We start from the raw sequence: 20,513 nt of genomic DNA on the forward strand, positions 1-20,513 counted from the left end.
ACAGGCAACAATCGCACTGAGCTAAAGGTTGGCGCTGCCTTCAAGGAGCTGGACTCTAGCCCAGGAAGCTTATAATAAATATTGCTATGCCCTTCGACGAACCATCAAACAGGCAAAGCCTCAATACAGGGCTAAGATCGAATCGTACTACACCGGCTCCGACGCTCGTCGGATGTGGCAGGGCTTGCAAACTATTACAGACTACAAAAGGAAGCATAGACGAGTTCTGCCCAGTGACACGGGCCTACCAGATGAGCTAAATAACTTCTATGCTCGCTTCGAGGCAAGTAACACTGAAACATGCATGAGAGCATCAGCTGTTGTGGACGACTGTGTGATCACGCTCTCCGCAGCCAATGTGAGTAAGACCTTTAAATAGGTCAATATTCACAAGGCCGCAGGGCCAGACAGTTTACCAAGATGTGTACTCCGAGCGTGCGCTGACCAACTGTCAAGTGTCTTCACTGACATTTTCAACCTCTCCCTGTCTGAGTCTGTAATACCAACATGTTTCAAACATACCACCATAGTCCCTGTGCCCAAGAACACTAAGGTAACCTCTGCCTAAATAACAACCGACCCATAGCACTCAAGTCTGTAGCCATGAAATGCTTTGAATGGCTGGTCATGGCTCACATCAACACCATTATCCCAGAAGCTCTAGACCCACTCCAATGTGCATATACCGCCCCACCAGAAGCATATACCACCCTGCATACCACTGCTGGCTTGCTTCTGAAGCTAAGCCGGGTTGGTCCTGGTCAGTTCCTGGATGGGAGACCAGATGCTGCTGGAAGTGGTGTTGGAGGGCCAGTAGGAGGCACTCTTTAATCTAGTCTAAAAAAAATATCCCAATGCCCCAGGACAATGCCCTGTGTAGGGTGCCGTCTTTCGGGTCGGACGTTAAACGGGTGTCCTGACTCTCTGAGGACATTAAAGATCCCATGGCACTTATCGTAAGAGTAGGGGTGTTAACCCCGGTGTCCTGGCTAAATTCCCAATCTGGCCCTCAAACCATCACGTTCACCTAATAATCCCCAGTTTACAATTGGCTCATTCATCCCCCTCCTCTCCCATGTAACTATTCCCCAGGTCGTTGCTGCAAATGAGAACGTGTTCTCAGTCAACTTACCTGGTAAAATAACAGATAAATAAAATAAATCAATAAAAACAGATCCACAGATGACGCAATCTCTATTGCACTCCAAACTGCCCTTTCACACCTGGACAAAAGGAACATCTATGTGAGAATGCTATTCATTGACAACAGCTGAGCTGTTAACACTGTAGTGCCCTCAAATCACATCACTAAGCTAAGGACCCTGGGACTAAACAGCTCCCTCTGCAACTGGATCCTAGACTTCCTGACGGGCCGTCCCCAGGTAGGTAACAATACATCTGCCACACCAATCCTCAACACGGGGCCCCTCAGGGGTGCGTGCTCAGCCCCCTCCTATACTCCCTGTTCAATCATGACTGCACGGCCAGGCACAACTCCAACACCATCATTAAGTTTTCCGATGACTCAACAGTGGTAGGCCTTGATCACCAACAACGATGAGACAGCCTATAGGGAGTAAGTCAGAGACCTGACCGTGTCGTACAAGGACAACAACCTCTACCTCAACGTGATCAAGACAAAGGAGATGATTGTGGACTGCAGGAAAAGGAGAAACGAGCACGCCCCCATTCTCTTCGAAGGGGCTATAGTGGAGCAGGTTGAGAGCTTCAAGTTCCTTGGCGTCCACATCACCAACAAACTAACATGGTTCAAGCACACCAAAACAGTTGTGAAGAGGGCACGACAAAAACAAATCCCCCTCAGGAGACTGAAATGATTTGGCATGGGTCCTCAGATCCTCAAAATCTTCTACAGCTGCACCATCAAGAGCATCCTGACAGGATGCATCACTGCCTAGTATGGCAACTGCTCGGCCTCCGACCTCAAGGTACTACAGAGGGTAGTGTGTACGGCCCAGTACTTCACTGGGGCCAAGCTTCCTGCCATCCAGGACCTCTACGCCATGTCAGAGGAAGGCCCTAAAAATGGTCAAAGACACCAGCAGTTGTGAAGAGGGCCGTTAGCTTGGGGATAACCAGCCACCCTAGTCATAGACTGTTCTCTCTGCTACCTCACGGCAAACGGTACCGGAGCGCCAAGTCTGGGTCCAAGAGACTTCTAAACAGCTCCTACACCAAGCCATAAGACTCCTGAACATCTAATCAAATGGCTACCCAGACTATTTGCATTGCCCCCCCCCCCCCACACAGTGCTGCTACTCTGTTATTATCTATGCATAGTCAATTTAATAACTCTACCTACATGAACATATTTTTATTTATTTTATTTTTTTAACCTTTATTTAACCAGGTAAGCTAGTTGAGAACAAGTTCTCATTTACAACTGCGACCTGGCCAAGATAATGCAAAGCAGTGCAACAGAAACAACAACACAGAGTTACACATGTAATAAACAAGCGTACAGTCAATAACACAATAGAAACAAATTACGTCTATATACAGTGTGTGGAAATGGCGTGAGGTGGTAAGGCAATAAATTGGCTAGAGTAGCGAAGAAATTACAATTTAGCAGATTAACACTGGAGTGATAAATGAGCAGATGATGGTGTGTAAGTAGTTATACTGGTGTGCAAAACATCAGCTCCGATAGCTGATGTTTAAAACTAGTGAGGGAAATGTACGTCTCCAGCTTCAGCGATTTTTGCAATTCGTTCCAGTCACTGGCAGCAGAGAACTGGAAGGAAAGGCGGCTAAAGGGGGTGTTAGCTTTGGGGATGACCAGTGAGATATACCTGCTGGAGCGCGTGCTATGGGTGGGTGTTGTTATTGTGACCAGTGAGCTGAGATAAGGCAGAGATTTACCCAGCATAGACTTATAGATGACCTGGAGCCAGTGGGTCTGGCGACGAATATGTAGCGAGGGCCAGCCGACTACAGTATACAGGTCATAGTGGTGGGTGGTATAAGGTGCTTTGGTAACAAAACGGATGGAACTGTGATAGACTACATACAATTTGCTGAGTAGTGTATTGGAAGCTATTTTGAAGATGACATGGCCGAAGTCGAGGATCGGTAGGATAGTCAGTTTTACTAGGGTAAGTTTGGCGGCGTGAGTGAAGGAGGCTTTTTTGTGAAATAGAAAGCCGATCCTAGATTTGATTTTGGATTGGAGATGTTTGATATGAGTCTCGAAGGAGAGTTTACAGTCTAGCCAGACACCTAGGTATTAGTAGTTGTCCACTTATTCTAGGTCAGAACCGTCCAGAGTAGTGATGCTGGTCGTGCGGGCGGGTGCGGGCAGCGAACAGTTGAAAAGCATGCATTTGGATTTGCTAGCGTTTAAGAGCAGTTGGAGGCCACAGAAGGAGTGTTGTATGCCATTGAAGCTCTTTTGGAGGTTAGTTAACACAATGTCCAAAGAAGGGCCAGATGTATACAGACTGGTGTCATCTGCGTAGAGGTTGATCAGGGAATCACCCGCAGCAAGGACATCGTTGATATATACAGAGAAAAGAGTCGGCCCAAGAATTGAACCCTGTGGTACCCCCATAGACTGCCAGAGATCCGGACAACAGGCCCTCCAATTTTGCACACTGAATTCTGTCTGCGAAGTAGTCTGTGTACCAGGCGAGGCAGTCATTTGAGAAACCAAGGCTATTGAGTCTGCCGATAAGAATACGGTGATTGACACAGTCGAAAGCCTTGGCCAGGTCGATGAAGACGGCTGCACAGTACTGTCTTTTATCGATGGCGGTTAAGATATTGTTTAGGGCCTTGAGCGTGGATGAGGTGCACCCGTGACCAGCTCGGAAAACGGATTGCACAGTGGAGAAGGTACGGTGGGATTCGAAATGGTCAGTGATCTGTTTATTAACTTGGCTTTCAAAGACTTTATAAAGGCAGGGCAGGATGGATATAGGTCTGTAACAGTTTGGGTCTAGAGTGTCACCCCCTTTGAAGTGGGGGATGACCACGGCAGCTTTCCAATCTTTAGGGATCTCAGACGAAACAAAGGAGAAGTTGAACAGACTGGTAATAGGGGTTGCAACAATGGCGGTGGATAATTTTAGAAAGAGAGGGTCCAGATTGTCTAGCCCAGCTGATTTGTACGGATTCAGGTTTTGCAGCTCTTTCAGAACATCTGCAATCTGGATTTGGGTGAAGGAGAAGCTGGGGAGGCTCGGGCAAGTAGCTGCGAGGGGTGCGGAGCTGTTGGCCTGGGTTGGGTTAGCCAGGAGGAAAGCATGGCCCGCCGTAGAGAAATGCTTATTGAAATTGTTGATTATCATGGATTTATCGGTGGTGACCGTTTCGCCTGGCCTCAGTGCAGTGGGCAGCTGGGAGGATGTGCTCTTGTTCTCCATGGACTTTACAGTGTCCCAAAACTTTTTGGAGTTAGAGCTACAGAATGCAAATTTCTGTTTGAAAAAGCTAGCCTTTGCTAACTGACTGTGTATTGGTTCCTGACTTCCCTGAACAGTTGCATATCGTGGGAACTATTCGATGCTATTGCAGTCCGCAACAGGAAGTTTTTGTGCTGGTCAAGGGCAGTCAGGTCTGGAGTGAAGCAAGGGCTATATCTGTTCTTAGTTCTAAAAAATGTTTAAAGGGCATGCTTATTTAAGATGGTGAGGAAATTACTTTTAAAGAACGTCCAGGCATCTTCGACTGATGGGATGAGGTCAATATCCTTCCAGGATACCCGGGCCAGGTCGATTAGAAAGGCCTGCTCGCAGAACTGTTTTAGGGAGCGTTTGACAGTGATGAGGGGTGGTCGTTTGACCGCGGATCCATAGCGGATGCAGGCAATGAGGTAATGATCACTTTGGAGGGCAAGTTGGACAGGATAATATCTATGAGGATGCCCATGTTTACGGATTTAGGGTTGTACCTGGTGGTTTCCTTGATAATTTGTGTGAGATTGAGGGCATCTAGCTTAGATTGTAGGACTGCTGGGGCGTTAAGCATATCCCAGTTTAGGTCACCTAACAGAACGAACTCTGAAGACAGATGGGGGGCAATCAATTCACATATGGTGTCCAGGGCACCGCTGGGAGATGAGGGGGTCTATAACAGGCGGCAACAGTGAGACTTACTTCTGGAGAGATTCATTTTTAAAATTAGAAGCTCGAACTGTTTGGGCATAGACTTGGAAAGTATGACAGAACTTTGCAAGCTATCTCTGCAGTAGATTGCATCTCCTCCCCCTTTGGCAGTTCTATCTTGATGGAAAATGTTGTAGTTGGGTATGGAAATCTCTGAATTTTTGGTGTCCTTCCTAAGCCAGGATTCAGACACGGCAAGGACATCAGGGTTGGTGGGGTGTGCTAAAGCAGTGAGTAAAACAAACTTAAGGAGGAGTCTTCTGATGTTAACATGCATGAAACCAATGCAATTATTGATTACAGAAGTCAACAAATAATAGTGCCTGGAGACACGCAGGGCCTGGGTTAGCCTCCACATCACCCAAGGAACAGAGGAGAAGTAGGATGAGGGTACGGCTAAAGGCTAGCAAAACTGGTCGTCTAGTGCGTTGGAGACAGAGTATAAAAGGAGCAGATTTCTGGGCGTGGTAGAATAGATTCAGGGCATAAAGTGCAGACAGGGGTATGGTGGGGTGCGGGTACAGTGGAGGTATGCCCAGGCACTGAGGGATGATAAGAGGTCACCACATGTGTGGGAGGTGGGACAAAGGAGTTATTTAAGGCATGTGCAGTGGGACTAGGGGCTCCGCAGTAAACTAAAACAACGATAATTATCCTAAACAACAGTATACAAGGCATATTGACATTTGAGAGAGACATAAAGCGTGGCATAAAGCAATCATAGGTGTTGATTGGGAGAGCTAGCTAAGTCAACAACAGGTAAGATAACAACAGCTAATCAGCTAAGACAACAACAATAGGTAAAATGGCGATGAATGGGCAGAGAGGGTCGGTTAACTACACACAGGGCCTGAGTTCGGGGCTAGGGCCGACAGATAAACAAAGGTAAACAAAGTGGTGTACTGTGATAAATGAACAGTCCAGCAGGCATCAGCTATGCAGCCAAGTGATCATAGGGTCCAGTGTACAGCAATAGATGGAACAGGGAAGCCGCGGGGTAGTCGTTGCTACGTGGTGGTACTGCGGGGCGCCATGTCGGCGAAGGGACCGGGCCAGATGGCGAAAGAGGTATTGTAGTTGTGGTAATTTCGTTTGCTAGCCGGGAGATGCGCCTGGCTCAGGGCTAGCTTCGGGGCTGGGTCACTCAGTGGCAGCTAGCTAGCTGTGATGATCAATGGTCCAGGGTTTACGGCAGGAATCTGGCGTTGTAGGGGAGAAAAACAGTCCGAGACTGGCTACTCAGCTAATTAGCTGGCTACCTTCTGATTAAAGTTTTGGCTATAGGGTCTAACAAAATTACGGATATGTGTCACATAGAGTGAGGCGGGTTACCGGAAGGTACATTTAATTGAAAAATGGAAAAAGAGATTGAAATATTAGTTGGAACATATACAAATAAGACGAAAGATACAAAAAGTAAACGAGAGGACAACAAACCACATCTGCACTGCTACGCCATCTTCGATTCTCCTATATTACCTCAATTACCTCGACACTGGTGTCCCCGCACGTTGAATCTGTACCGGTACCCCCTGTATATAGCCCCGCTATTGTTATTTTACTGCTGCTCTTTAATCATTTTATTTCATTTTTATCTCTTACTTTTTATAGGTATTTTCTTAAAACTGCATTGTCGGTTAAGGGCTTGCAAATAAGCATTTCGCTGTAAGGTCTGTACTTGTTGTATTCAGCGCATGTGACAAATAACATTTAATTTGATTTGATTTGATACGGATAATAATACGATTACACTAAAAACCAAAACCTGTCAGATTTCCAGTCATTCCAATTAATTTAATACCTCTTGATCTTCAAAAATAGGACTGGGAAATATGGAAATATAGATTAGCCAAATTGTTTTACCTGAGCATGACCTAAAACTAAGGACTTATAAGCCTACTCTGTTGTTTATGATTATTTTGATGTCATGGAGGACTAATTGGGCTCATTGCTTCGAGTTGAAAAATAAATGCTGCTCTCATGGAATGGCATGCTTTGAGCACTACTGAAAAGTGCTATTTTACGTGTGAAAAATGTATGCCATGTGCTGCAGTAGGCCTATTGTTTTTGTTGGTGACACTGTGATATCTTGATCATTTGCAGCTTTTTAAGTCTATTAAAAAAATGTGTAATCAGTTTACATGTAACTGATTTCATTTAATAGTTACTCCCCAAACCTGCAAAACATTGGAGTTAAACAAGCTTATATTTTGGGTTCTGATGGTGTACGACAGTTGAACTAAGCTAATGAGGCATTTATAAAGTAATATTTTCAAGAATCAATGGGTATATTTAATAAATGTATTCGTCCTAAAATGGACGTAGCAACAACTAAGGAGTCTGTCTACCTGTAACATAGGCCATTGGAGACATTCAATACAGGTTGATAAGACAGACGTAAGGAAAAATACCAACCTGGCATAACCTTACGCATTACACCTGCTCATACCTCTCCATAAAGCAGTGAGGTTCCTGTATCCCTCAAGGCTCCATTTCCACATGGTTTAGTTTAATTGTGCCATTTCTAATGATAATAACATCTCTCACTCACCTCTCTTGGCAAGGCTATTACACTGGGAAGGTAAAAGTGATTCTGCCCAAATGAGTTTTTGCCGGATGGGTAGCCTCTCCTGGATTTAGGGCACAAATGACTTGAAGTTACATCTCGACTCCGGTGAAAGATGATGGCCCAGAAACATCAAGTCAGGGGAGGATTTTATTGATATTTAACTTAATGTGAGACGAGTGTTAAAGTTCTGTGTCTGTTCACATTGGGTGTTTGTCAGGATGAGAAACACAAAAGTCCTTAATCTAAAGTGTGAGTCATTTAGCCTATAGAAATATAACAAAGAAAAGTGACAACTGTTGTTTAAATGTTGTGCAGCGAAGAATGGCCAATGATCTTGACTGGTTACAGTATATGTGACAGTAGACAATATAACAAAATATTTTTGAAATGGCAACCCAAATAACTGCATATGTCATGTAGATTAAATTATTTGGTGAGCTTGATACTGGTTGGGTTTACCTAACACTTACTAGCTCAACAGTAGGCTCATAACATTCATTCCAGACCCATGTATTTAGAGTTGGGCCAGTGCGGTTTCTGCCTTATGATGCATTTAAATGACCCTTACTGGCAGCTGGTTTTCATCAAGGATCTCTCATTTAAATGACCCTTACTGGCAGCCGGGTTTTCATCAAGGATCTCTCATTTAAATGACCCTTACTGGCAGCTGGTTTTCATCAAGGATCTCTCATTTAAATGACCCTTACTGGCAGCTGGTTTTCATCAAGGATCTCTCAATTAAATTACCCTTACTGGCAGCCGGGTTTTCATCAAGGATCTCTCATTTAAATGACCCTTACTGGCAGGTGGTTTTCATCAAGGATCTCTCATTTAAATCACCCTTACTGGCAGCTGGTTTTCATCAAGGATCTCTCATTTAAATGACCCTTACTGGCAGCTGGTTTTCATCAAGGATCTCTCATTTAAATGACCCTTACTGGCAGCCGGGTTTTCATCAAGGATCTCTCATTTAAATGACCCTTACTGGCAGCCGGGTTTTCATCAAGGATCTCTCATTTAAATGACCCTTACTGGCAGCTGGTTTTCATCAAGGATCTCTCTGTACTTTTCTCCGTTCATCTTTGCCTCGATCCTGACTAGTCCCCTAGTCCCTGCAGCTGAAAAACATCGCCGCAGCATGATGGTGCCACCACCATGTTACACCATAGAGATGATATTGGCCAAGTGATGAGTGGTGCCTGGTTTCCTCCAGATGTGACGCATTCAGTCCAAAGAGTTCAATCTTGGTTTCACCAGAGCAGAGAATCTTTTTCTCATGGTGAGCGAGTCCTTTATGTGCTGTTTGGCAAATTTTAAGCAGGAAATTATGTGCATTTTACTGAGGAGTGCCTTCCGTCAGGCCACCCTACCATAAAGGCCTGATTGAGCAATCCCCATATTGCTCAGTTTGGATGGGTGGCCAGCTCTAGGAAGAATCTTGGTGGTTCCAAACGTCTTCCATTTAAGAATGATGGAGGCCACTGTGTTCTTGGGGACCTTCAATGCTGCGACCTCATGGCTTGGTACCCGCAAAACACCAGTCTCAACGTCAGCAGTTTGCCAAGAAACTGAAGATCTCATACAACGCTGTGTACTACTCCCTTCACAGAACAGCACAAACTGGCGCTAATCAGAATAGCAAGAGGAGTGGGAGGCCCCGGTGCACAACTGAGCAAGAGGACAAGTACATTAGAGTGTCTAGTTTGAGAAACAGACGCCTCACAAGTCCTCAACTGGCAGCTTCATTAAAAAGGACCTGCAAAACACCAAAAACAGTGAAGAGGCGACTCCGGGATGCTGGAGTAGTACACAGCGTTGTATGAGATCTTCAGTTTCTTGGCAATTTCTCGCATGGAATAGCCTTCATTTCTCAGAACAAGAATAGACTGATTCGTTTCAGAAGAAAGTTCTTTGTTCCTGTAATCGAACCCACAAATGCTGATGCTCCAGATACTCAACTAGTCTAAAGAAGGCCAGTTGTATTGCTTCTTTAATCATGACAACAGTTTTCAGCTGTGCTAGCATAATTACAAAGGGTTTTCTAATGATCAATTAGCATTTTAAAATGATAAACTTGGATTAGCTAACACAACGTGCCATTGGAACACAGGAGTGATGGTTGCTGATAATGGGCCTCTGTACGCCTATGTAGATATTCCACAAAAAAATCAGCTGTTTCCAGGTCCAATAGTAATTTTCAACACTAACAATGTCTACACTGTATTTCTGATCAATTTGATGTTATTGTAATGGACAAATAATGTGCTTTTCTTTCAAAAACAAGGACATTTCTAAGTGACCCCAAACTTTTGAACGATAGTGTACGTTTTCTCAATAACCATAATAATGTTATGGTCAATAACATCAAAGGCTGCACTAAAATCTAACAGTACAACTCCCACAATCATCTTGTTATAAATGTCTTTCAACCAATCAGCAGTAATTTGTGCCAGTGAAGTACATGTTGAGTGCCCTTCCCTATAAGCATGCTGAACGTCTGTTGTTAATTTGTTTACAGAGAAGTAGCATTGTATTTGGTCAAACACCATTTTTTCAACAGTTTGCTAAGAGCTGGCAGCAAGCTGATAGGTCTGCTGTTAGAACCAGTTAAAGCTGATTTACCACTCTTGGGTAGCGAAATGACTTTGGCTTCCCTCCAGGCCTGAGGACAAAGACTTTCCTCTAGGCTCAGATTAAAGATATTACAGATAGGAGTGCCTATAGAGTCAGCTACCGTCCTCAGTAGCTTTCCATCTAAGTTGTCAATGCCAGGAGGTTTGTCATTATTGATCGATAACAATACTTTTTCCACCTCTCCCACAATAACTTTACTTAATTCAAACTTGCAATGCTTTTTTTTTATACATGAGTATGACGGCTCACTGTTGGCATTTCCTGCCTAAGTTTGCCCACTTTAACATTTGTTTGACCTTTATTTAAATAGGCAAGTCAGTTAAGAACAAATTCTTATTTACAATGACAGCCTACCGGGGAACAGTGGGTTAACTGCCTTGTTCAGGGTCAGAACGACAGATTTTTACCTTGTCAACTCAGGGATTCCATTCAGCAACCTTTTGGTTACTGGCTAAACGCTCTAACCACTAGGATACCTGCCGCCCAAAATGAAGTAATCATTGAAATAATCCACAACATCAAATGGTTTTGTGATGAATAAGCCCTCTGATTCGATGAAAGATGGAGTTGAATTTGTCTTTCTGCCCATTATTTTATTTAAAGTACTTGATATATAAATAAAATTTGATTTGATTTGATTTGATTTGATATTGTCTTCATATTACAGTTTTGTCTTCTTTCAACCATACAGTTTTTCAATTCCTCATCAATCCATGCAGCCTTAAGAGTTCTAACAGTCAGTTTCTTAAAAGGTGCATTTTTATAAATGTTTTAAAATAAATTCATCAAGTGCAGCTTCTGGATGCTCCTTGTTAATCACATCAGACCAACAAATATCATCCACATACACTATTTTGTGTGTGGGGGGGGGGGGGGGGGGGGGGGGTACTTGTGTCTTGAGCGACGAACTGCAGAGTGACATACTCACTGAAGCCATTATGTTAATGTGTGATGTGAGGAGGACACCGTCTCCATGTAGTATCTTAGCAACAACAGCATCCCACCTTAAAGCCCTCATGCAGTCTTTTAATTGTATTTTTAAATAATCACTGAATGTCTAATAAATCACTGTCTGTGTTTATTTGATAAAAATTATTCAAAGTATATTTTTTATAAATTCTTCCCACAGGCTCCTTTTGCCTTTGAAAATATCAGTCTGATCGTATGGCGGGCCCGGTTCCACGAGCGGGCTAAAGGGGGCTTAGCCCCCTCAGTTTTAGTTTTGTGTCCCTATTGAGTGACAGGTTGGAGCAAAGCAAATCTGTATCTACGCTGCGCTGTGTCAGTACAATGGACAGGGCGCGCCAAGATATGTGTAGGGGGCTATGGAAAGCCACTGGGTGGGGCTATGGAAAGCCACTGGGTGGGGCTATGGAAAGCCACTGGGTGAGGCTATGGAAAGCCACTGGGTGGGGCTATGGAAAGCCACTGGGTGGGGCTATGGAAAGCCACTGGGTGAGGCTATGGAAAGCCACTGGGTGGGGCTATGGAAAGCCACTGGGTGGGGCTATGGAAAGCCACTTTTAGTTTCCATAAAAAGCGGGAAAAAACGCTTCTCATCTGTGCTAGACTAAGTGAGTAATGGGATAGGCCTCCGCCTTTGTTTTTGATTTATAAGGGAGGGTTTAAGTTTACCATTGAAGCTGCTTCATTGTGACTCTGCCTCACACCCCACCACTACAGAGTTTAGATAGCTTCTTAGCTAGCTGTAAAAAGTGTTAGTGTTATTAGCTTATCCTATTTAGCTAGCTCGACCCAGCTTATCTGACACTACCATGATGGATATCAGAAGTTTCGCCAAAGTGCCCAAACAAAGCCAAAATGAGAACCTCCAAGGCCGCCGCCCAGCCCAGCAGCAATGATGCTGCTGAGCTCCAGCTAGCTCAGTGTGCAGAGCCTACTCACTCTTCCACAAGCGCCACCAGGATAATGGCTCCACAGACCCCTCCACCTCCAACTATTCCTGACTATCTTGGAAGAGAGGAGCCAGCCCAGGTTAGCCTAGAATCCTACCCTAGCCGCATTTTTTTCTATACGATTTTTATTTAATAGCAACCAGTTTGTTTATAGGAAGAGAGTGTCTGGAATACTCAGTTACTGCAGATGCTTCATTTTAGTTCCCATGTGGAAAGTTCTGTGTTGGGTCCAGTGCTAACACAGACAAGGCCTTCACCCAAGCTGGGTATTCTAACTGGAAGCATGCTATTGATAGAAGCGAAGGAGTCGCTAGGCACGCATGAAGCAAGGAGCTTTTGAAATGCACTGCACTGTGGAAAGAAAAATCTTCCAAGAAGATTTCGGGGAAAATGGAATGAGTGATTATTCAGGAAGTTCCACAGAGCATTAAGGAAGCTCCAACTCTTTGGAAAAGGTAAGAAACAAACTAGCTGGTTGGTTTTTATAAAAAAAAATCTTGCTTTAATGTGTAGGGTGCTGTCCATGATGCTGATAAAGCATAGTGTATATTTCACACCAACTTCTAAACATATGAACATTTATGATTGTTGTGATTTAAGCACAATTCAATATAATTCCAATGCATTATATTAAGGTTTTCTTGGCAGCCTATTGGTTTTTATGTTTTAAAATGGAACTGTACATATTGGAAACGTGTTTATGGTAGGCTGGCATTGCTTAATTGATTACCTTGGGTCAGATTTTATTCACAGAAGTGTATTGTGCCATATCACAACGTGTTACTGAAGCAGGCCTATAGGCCTATTTATTTGGCAAGACACCTGTGCATGGCTGCATGTCACTGTAGCAGGCTGCAGGCTATGTTTTGGTTATTTGGATCTGCATTTGCCTTTTGTTCACTGCATTTGTTTACTGATAATGTACCTAGCCTAAATATAGATTGTGCCATGCCTTTATCGATCTGATCTTTAATTTATTAGGCCTACTAATTGGTACCGCTGTTTTGTTCGGTTCACATTCATTCATTCGCATTCACAGTTATGTCCGTATTCTAAGCCAAACTGCTATTCAGTATATTTGTTTGCATGCATCAATAACTAGGCTACTACTTTCAGCATTTAGTTTGCATTATTTTGCAGCTGTACACAGCTGTGTGTACGGCTGCATTCACATATGCTGTTTGTAATAGGTGAATTGCCCTATCTATCTTGTAGCCTATATTCATTACCAAAACGGACTAGATGTAGGGAGCTGTCCATTGTGCTGATACAGTGCAGCAGAGATTGGCTACAGATTTCAAAAGCACTCAATGATCTCGGAGTCTGGACTATTGAACTTTAGATTTATTGTGGTATAGTGTGATCAAATAAGCAGAATTCAATATAATTCCAATACAAGAACCCCATACTGTTTTGCCCCCCTGCTGATTTCAACTGCCCCCTTCGTCACTTTATCCTGGCACCGGGTCTGCCGTGTGGGTGTTGTAATATTCATATGTGTAAACATACTGAATTGTAATTGTATGCATTCTATCATCGTATCATACTGCGCTATGATTGGTTAAGACCACCCAGGTCGTGAGGTCATCTTCAGTTGATCATGGCAAGAGACATGTGAACATGCCAGTTATTGCAAGCTAATAAAGAACTACGTTTAGAAAGATCGTGTCGTATTGTTTTTTATTATTTTGTACAATGCGTGCAAAAACAAGACAAGGTGTCAGAATAAAAGGACTATAGATGGATATTGCTGGAGTTCCTTCACTTCGAATGGACTGGGAGTCTACAAACTTACCCGATGCATGGCGTAAGTACAAACAGCATGTGGAGCTAATGTTCACGGGTCCTCTGAAGGACAGAGGAGAAGAGGAAAAGTGCAGCTACTTGCTCCTCTGGATCGGTGAAAAAGGGAAAGATATTTACTACACATGGACACTTACGAGGCTGAATCAAAGGTACTGAAAACATACTACGATCATTTAGAAGCATGTGTTGTGCCAAAGACCAATACGATTTTCGCCAGGTACAAATTCCATGAGAAAGTACAGGGAGCTAGCGAAACGTTTGAATAGTTTGTGACTGAGCTGTGTCTGCTTGTGAAAGACTGATTATGCAAACAAGGATGAGATGGTCAGGGACCATATTGTATTTGGAATACACTCACTGCGGGTGAGAGAGAAACCTTTGAATGTTGGATCTGAGCTAATGCTGGACAAAGCTATCGACATAGCCATATCTCACGAGTTAGCTCAGGTTCATTTTGGGCGGCAGTACTTGCACATCACGTGATCAAACAGTGCAGCAATCAGACAGACATCAAAGCACACCTCTGGTGCCCAGAGAGCGCGCTTCAGAACGGAGAGACAGAACTCCAAAACAGAGCGACACAGACTCAAAACACCCCAAAATATGTGGATATTGTGGATACAAAGTGAATGGCGAACAGGTAAATTGCCCAGCCGAAGGCAAAAAGTGTACTAAATGTGGACAAAGGAATCACTTTGCAAACGTGTGCAGAGCTTACTGTGGAAAAACAGTACACACAGTGAGTGAAGATGAAATGTCAATCAAGAGTCAAATGCTGATGAACTGTTTATTGATTCAGTGACACAGAAAAGTCAGATGTCAGAGCAAGCCTTTGCTGACATTGAGATAGGAACACAAGGCACAGAACTAAAGTTCAAACTAGACACTGGTGCACAAGTAAACATTATTACTCTGAATAAGTACCACAGCTTGACATCTGAGTGCGAGCTACAGCCCACCACGCGCAGACTGAGTTATGGTGTTATGGTGGTGAACAGCTCCCAGTACAGTGCCTTGCGAAAGTATTCGGCCCCCTTGAACTTTGCGACCTTTTGCCACATTTCAGGCTTCAAACATAAAGATATAAAACTGTATTTTTTTGTGAAGAATCAACAACAAGTGGGACACAATCATGAAGTGGAACGACATTTATTGGATATTTCAAACTTTTTTAACAAATCAAAAACTGAAAAATTGGGCGTGCAAAATTATTCAGCCCCCTTAAGTTAATACTTTGTAGCGCCACCTTTTGCTGCGATTACAGCTGTAAGTCGCTTGGGGTATGTCTCTATCAGTTTTGCACATCGAGAGACTGAAATTTTTTCCCATTCCTCCTTGCAAAACAGCTCGAGCTCAGTGAGGTTGGATGGAGAGCATTTGTGGACAGCAGTTTTCAGTTCTTTCCACGGATTCTCGATTGGATTCAGGTCTGGACTTTGACTTGGCCATTCTAACACCTGGATATGTTTATTGTTGAACCATTCCATTGTAGATTTTGCTTTATGTTTTGGATCATTGTCTTGTTGGAAGACAAATCTCCGTCCCAGTCTCAGGTCTTTTGCAGACTCCATCAGGTTCTTCCAGAATGGTCCTGTATTTGGCTCCATCCATCTTCCCATCAATTTTAACCATCTTCCCTGTCCCTGCTGAAGAAAAGCAGGCCCAAACCATGATGCTGCCACCACCATGTTTGACAGTGGGGATGGTGTGTTCAGCTGTGTTGCTTTTACGCCAAACATAACGTTTTGCATTGTTGCCAAAAAGTTCCATTTTGGTTTCATCTGACCAGAGCACCTTCTTTCACATGTTTGGTGTGTCTCCCAGGTGGCTTGTGGCAAACTTTAAACAACACTTTTTATGGATATCTTTAAGAAATGGCTTTCTTCTTGCCACTCTTCCATAAAGGCCAGATTTGTGCAATATACGACTTGATTGTTGTCCTATGGACAGAGTCTCCCACCTCAGCTGTAGATCTCTGCAGTTCATCCAGAGTGATCATGGGCCTCTTGGCTGCATCTCTGATCAGTCTTCTCCTTGTATGAGCTGAAAGTTTAGAGGGACGGCCAGGTCTTGGTAGATTTGCAGTGGTCTGATACTCCTTCCATTTCAATATTATCGCTTGCACAGTGCTCCTCGGGATGTTTAAAGCTTGGGAAATCCTTTTGTATCCAAATCCGGCTTTAAACTTCTTCACAACAGTATCTCGGACCTGCCTGGTGTGTTCCTTGTTCTTCATGATGCTCTCTGCGCTTTTAACGGACCTCTGAGACTATCACAGTGCAGGTGCATTTATATGGAGACTTGATTACACACAGGTGGATTGTATTTATCATCATTAGTCATTTAGGTCAACATTGAATCATTCAGAGATCCTCACTGAACTTCTGGAGAGAGTTTGCTGCACTGAAAGTAAAGGGGCTGAATAATTTTGCACGCCCAATTTTTCAGTTTTTGATTTGTTAAAAAAGTTTGAAATATCCAATAAATGTCGTTCCACTTCATGATTGTGTCCCACTTGTTGTTGATTCTTCACAAAAAAATACAGTTGTATATCTTTATATTTGAAGCCTGAAATGTGGCAAAAGGTCGCAAAGTTCAAGGGGGCCGAATACTTTCGCAAGGCACTGTATGTAAACATACTGAATTGTAATTGGATGCATTCTATCGTCATGTCATACTGTGCTACGATTGGTTAAGACTTCCCAGGTCGTGAGGTCATCTTCAGTTGATCATGGCAGGAGACATGTGAACATGCCAGTTATAGCAAGCTAATAAAGAACAACGTTTAGAAAGATCCTGTCGTATTGCATTTTATTATTTTGTACAATGCGTGCAAAAACAAGACAGGCATGTCAATACAAATTTTTATCTATTGACATACACTTACCTGATTGGTGGATAGGATAATCTAGACTCTAGAGCCTACCCCACTTACTCCTACAAAGTAGGAGAATACATATTCAAATAAAAGATAACTGGTCATTGGTCAGAATATTCAGATCAGATTGTGATGTCATGGTCTGGGCCAAAAACTCCATCCCGCCATTCTCACACAGCTCTTACACAAAAAGGGCATTATCCTAATTTTCACAATTTCAGAGTGTCATTTTGACCTCATAGTGTGGAATTTTGTTTTTTAAATCCACAGAAAAATAATTGGTACATATTTTGTTTGTTTTATTGTCTATTCGCTCTCTCTCTCTCTCTATCTCTCTCTCTCTCTCTCTCTCCCTTCCCTCCCTCTCTCCCAATCTATAACTATTCACTATACTTTTTGTTTATTCGTACTCTTGTTTATTTTTCTGTCATATTTGTAAACCACTGTTCCCTTTCTCCTTCTTGCCTTTCTGGAAGAAATCTGTACATGTTCAAATTGCATTTCCAAATACCACTATAGCCAGGAAGTCCAATTGTGTATGTAATAGAATCACTGCAAACTTTGTCAACTTCCACTCAGTCTCCCTCAATGACACACAAAGCTCTGCTAAAATGGAGTTACAAAACGACTGCCAGCTGCTGGTATTGCCAGTAAAGATTATAGCATCCTGTTGCTGGTGGTTGAGACTAGGAGTTTCTCTCTCTGTACTGTGGGCCCTGAGGGAGGGAGAGTCTCCCAGTGTTAGTGTAAATGGTGCAGTCACGACATGGCCACTGGGCCATTTTTCATATAATACCCCCATGTTCTCATCTAAGTGTTGTGAATAGAGGTTCTAGCATTCAAAGGATCTAAAAATCTGATTTGAATTCCTATGTTGTTGGTGTTCCCCAGGGACTTCCTGTATGATTTCCTAAATAGGTTATAGATTAGATTATATAGATTATAAAGTAGAACAGCATAAATGTCACTATTTTCATCACTAATCTAACATGGAAAAAAACGTATCCAACGTGACGTTTGAGATTATACAATTTACCTGTAACTGTATATTTGCCATGACTGTATTAGAATGAGATTTGTATGGTCAGAGAATGACTAACACTGTCAACGGGGGCCTTGGTATAATAAGCCTGATCAAATAATGATGGAGAGTTCATTTCACCACCCACTTGTGCATACCTCCAACCAGCTGCAACTCCTTCCTCATTACACTGTAGAACCAATGATGTATATAAACTCTAGATTACGAATGCCATGTGAGAGACTTTGAAGCCGCCGGCTGCCATATTGGTACTCCTCAGAAGGAGCAGTCATAGGAATTAATGGAAATCTACAGTATTTCAATTCATTGTTTCAAGGACAAATTTACATGTATTTAAGTATTTATTTGTTGTAGTGGGGACAGTAACAGTACTCTATAAAAATTATACTTTAAGGACATTTTATATATCAGTACAAGTCAAAGGTTTGGACATACCTACTCATTACATGATTTAAATGTTTAACTTTTTTACATTGTAGAACTATAGTGAAGACATAAAAACTATGAAATAACACTTATGGAATCATGTAGTAACCAATTTTTTTTTTTAAACAAATCAAAATATATTTTACATTTGAGTAGCCACCCTTTGCCTTGATGACAGCTTTGCACAGACTTGGCATTCTCTCAACCAGCTTCATGAGGTAGTCACCTGGAATGCATTTCAATTAACAGGTGTGCCTTGTTAAAAGTTCATTTGTGAAATTTCTTTCCTTCTTAATGCGTTTTTGCCAATCAGTTGTGCTGTGACAAGGTACACAGAAGATAATAATATGGAAAGAATAGCTCAAATAAGAAAAGAGAAATGACAGTCCATCATCACTTTAAGAGATGAGGGTCAGACAATATGTAAAATTTCAAGAACTTTCAAGAACTTCTTCTTCAAGTGCAATTGTAAAAACCATCAAGCGCTATGATGAAACGGGCTCTCATGAGGACTGCCACAGGAAAGGAAGACCGAGAGTTAACTCTGCTTCAGAGGATAAGTTAATTTGTTACCAGCCTCAGAAATCGCCAGTTAACTGCACCTCAGATTTCAGCCCAAATGTCTTTGTGAGACGCAGAGTAGGTGAACGGATGATCTCCACATGTGTGGTTCCCACCGTAAAGCATGGAGGAGGAGTTATGATGGTGTGGGGGTGCTTTGCTGGTGACACAGTCTGTGATTTATTTAGAATTCAAGGCGTACATAATCAACATGGCTATCACAGCATTCTGCAGCGATACGCCATCCCATCTGGTTTGCGCTTAGTGGGACTATCATTTGTTTTTCAACAGGACAATGACCCAAACACACAGGCTGTGAAAGGGCTATTTGAAGGAGAGTGAGGAAGTGCTGTGTCAGATTACCTGGCCTCCACAATCACCCGACCTCAACCCAGTTGACATGGTTGAGATGATTTGGACCGCAGAGTGAAGGAAAAGCAGCCAACAAGTGCTCAGCATATGTGGGAACTCCTTCAAGACTGTTGGAAAAGCATTCCAGGTGACTACCTCATGAAGCTGGTTGAGAGAATGCCAAGAATGTGCAAAGCTGTCATCAAGGCAAAGGGTGGCTACTTTGAAGAATCTCAAATGTAAAAATATATTTTTATTTGTTGAACACTTTTTTGGTTACTACACGATTCAATATGTTTTATTTCATAGTTTTGATGTCTTCAATTTTATTCTACAATTTAGAAAATAGTCAAAATAAAGAAAAACATGAGTAGGTGTGTCCAAATTTTTTACTTGTACTGTATATATATTAGTATTACATTTTTTTGTATGTTCAGTTCATATAATATAATGTAAAAGTCTGCATTAAGGTGTCTGTAATAGAATATACTTGCTAAAAAGTAATGTACACATTAACAAATGCTTTTCTATAGGGTTGAAAATCTTTTTTACTATGGTGGAGGAGTGCTAAAATGGCTACGCAGTGGCTTCAATATAGAGCCCCCTGTCAATCATCCAGGGTTTATACACATTGTTCAGGACGGACCCCTCACACCCTCTCACCTTCTACTTCCTGTTAATTAGTTCCAGTGGGCGGGGAGGGAGGAGTCTGACTAGTGGAGGTGAAATGGTACACTCACATTCCCAGAAAGAGAACATCATGTTGTGTCACCATCTGCAAGCTTATAGTCCCTGTCACCAGTGATTGATTCTACCGCACTTGCAAGGATGGCAGTCTCATTTCTATTGTAGGAACTGTATGCCAAAGAGGATTCCAGGAAATTGGTAAGAGAAGGGAAAGATTTAACACCCCCACCCCAACTCACAAACCTCCATCTCCATCCAATTTCCCTTAGAAGAAAATGATTTAGACTCTATCCCCCAATCTTATTCTTATTCATTTAACATGTTGTATCTTCATGGCAGATACAGGAGCTGTGTGAGTGACAGATGTCTCTGTCCAGCCCGGCATGATTGATGTTGACAACTAAAAAAACAGCTCAGCAGTCAATCTGCTTCTCAGCACCCCAGCATGAGCTGCTCAGCAATGAGGCGGCTGGATATGCAGCGGGAATACAGGATACAGCCATTTGATAAGGTTGCA

The sequence above is a fragment of the Oncorhynchus mykiss genome, chromosome Y (genome assembly GCF_013265735.2).
Source record: "Oncorhynchus mykiss isolate Arlee chromosome Y, USDA_OmykA_1.1, whole genome shotgun sequence".
Lineage (NCBI taxonomy): Eukaryota > Metazoa > Chordata > Actinopteri > Salmoniformes > Salmonidae > Oncorhynchus > Oncorhynchus mykiss.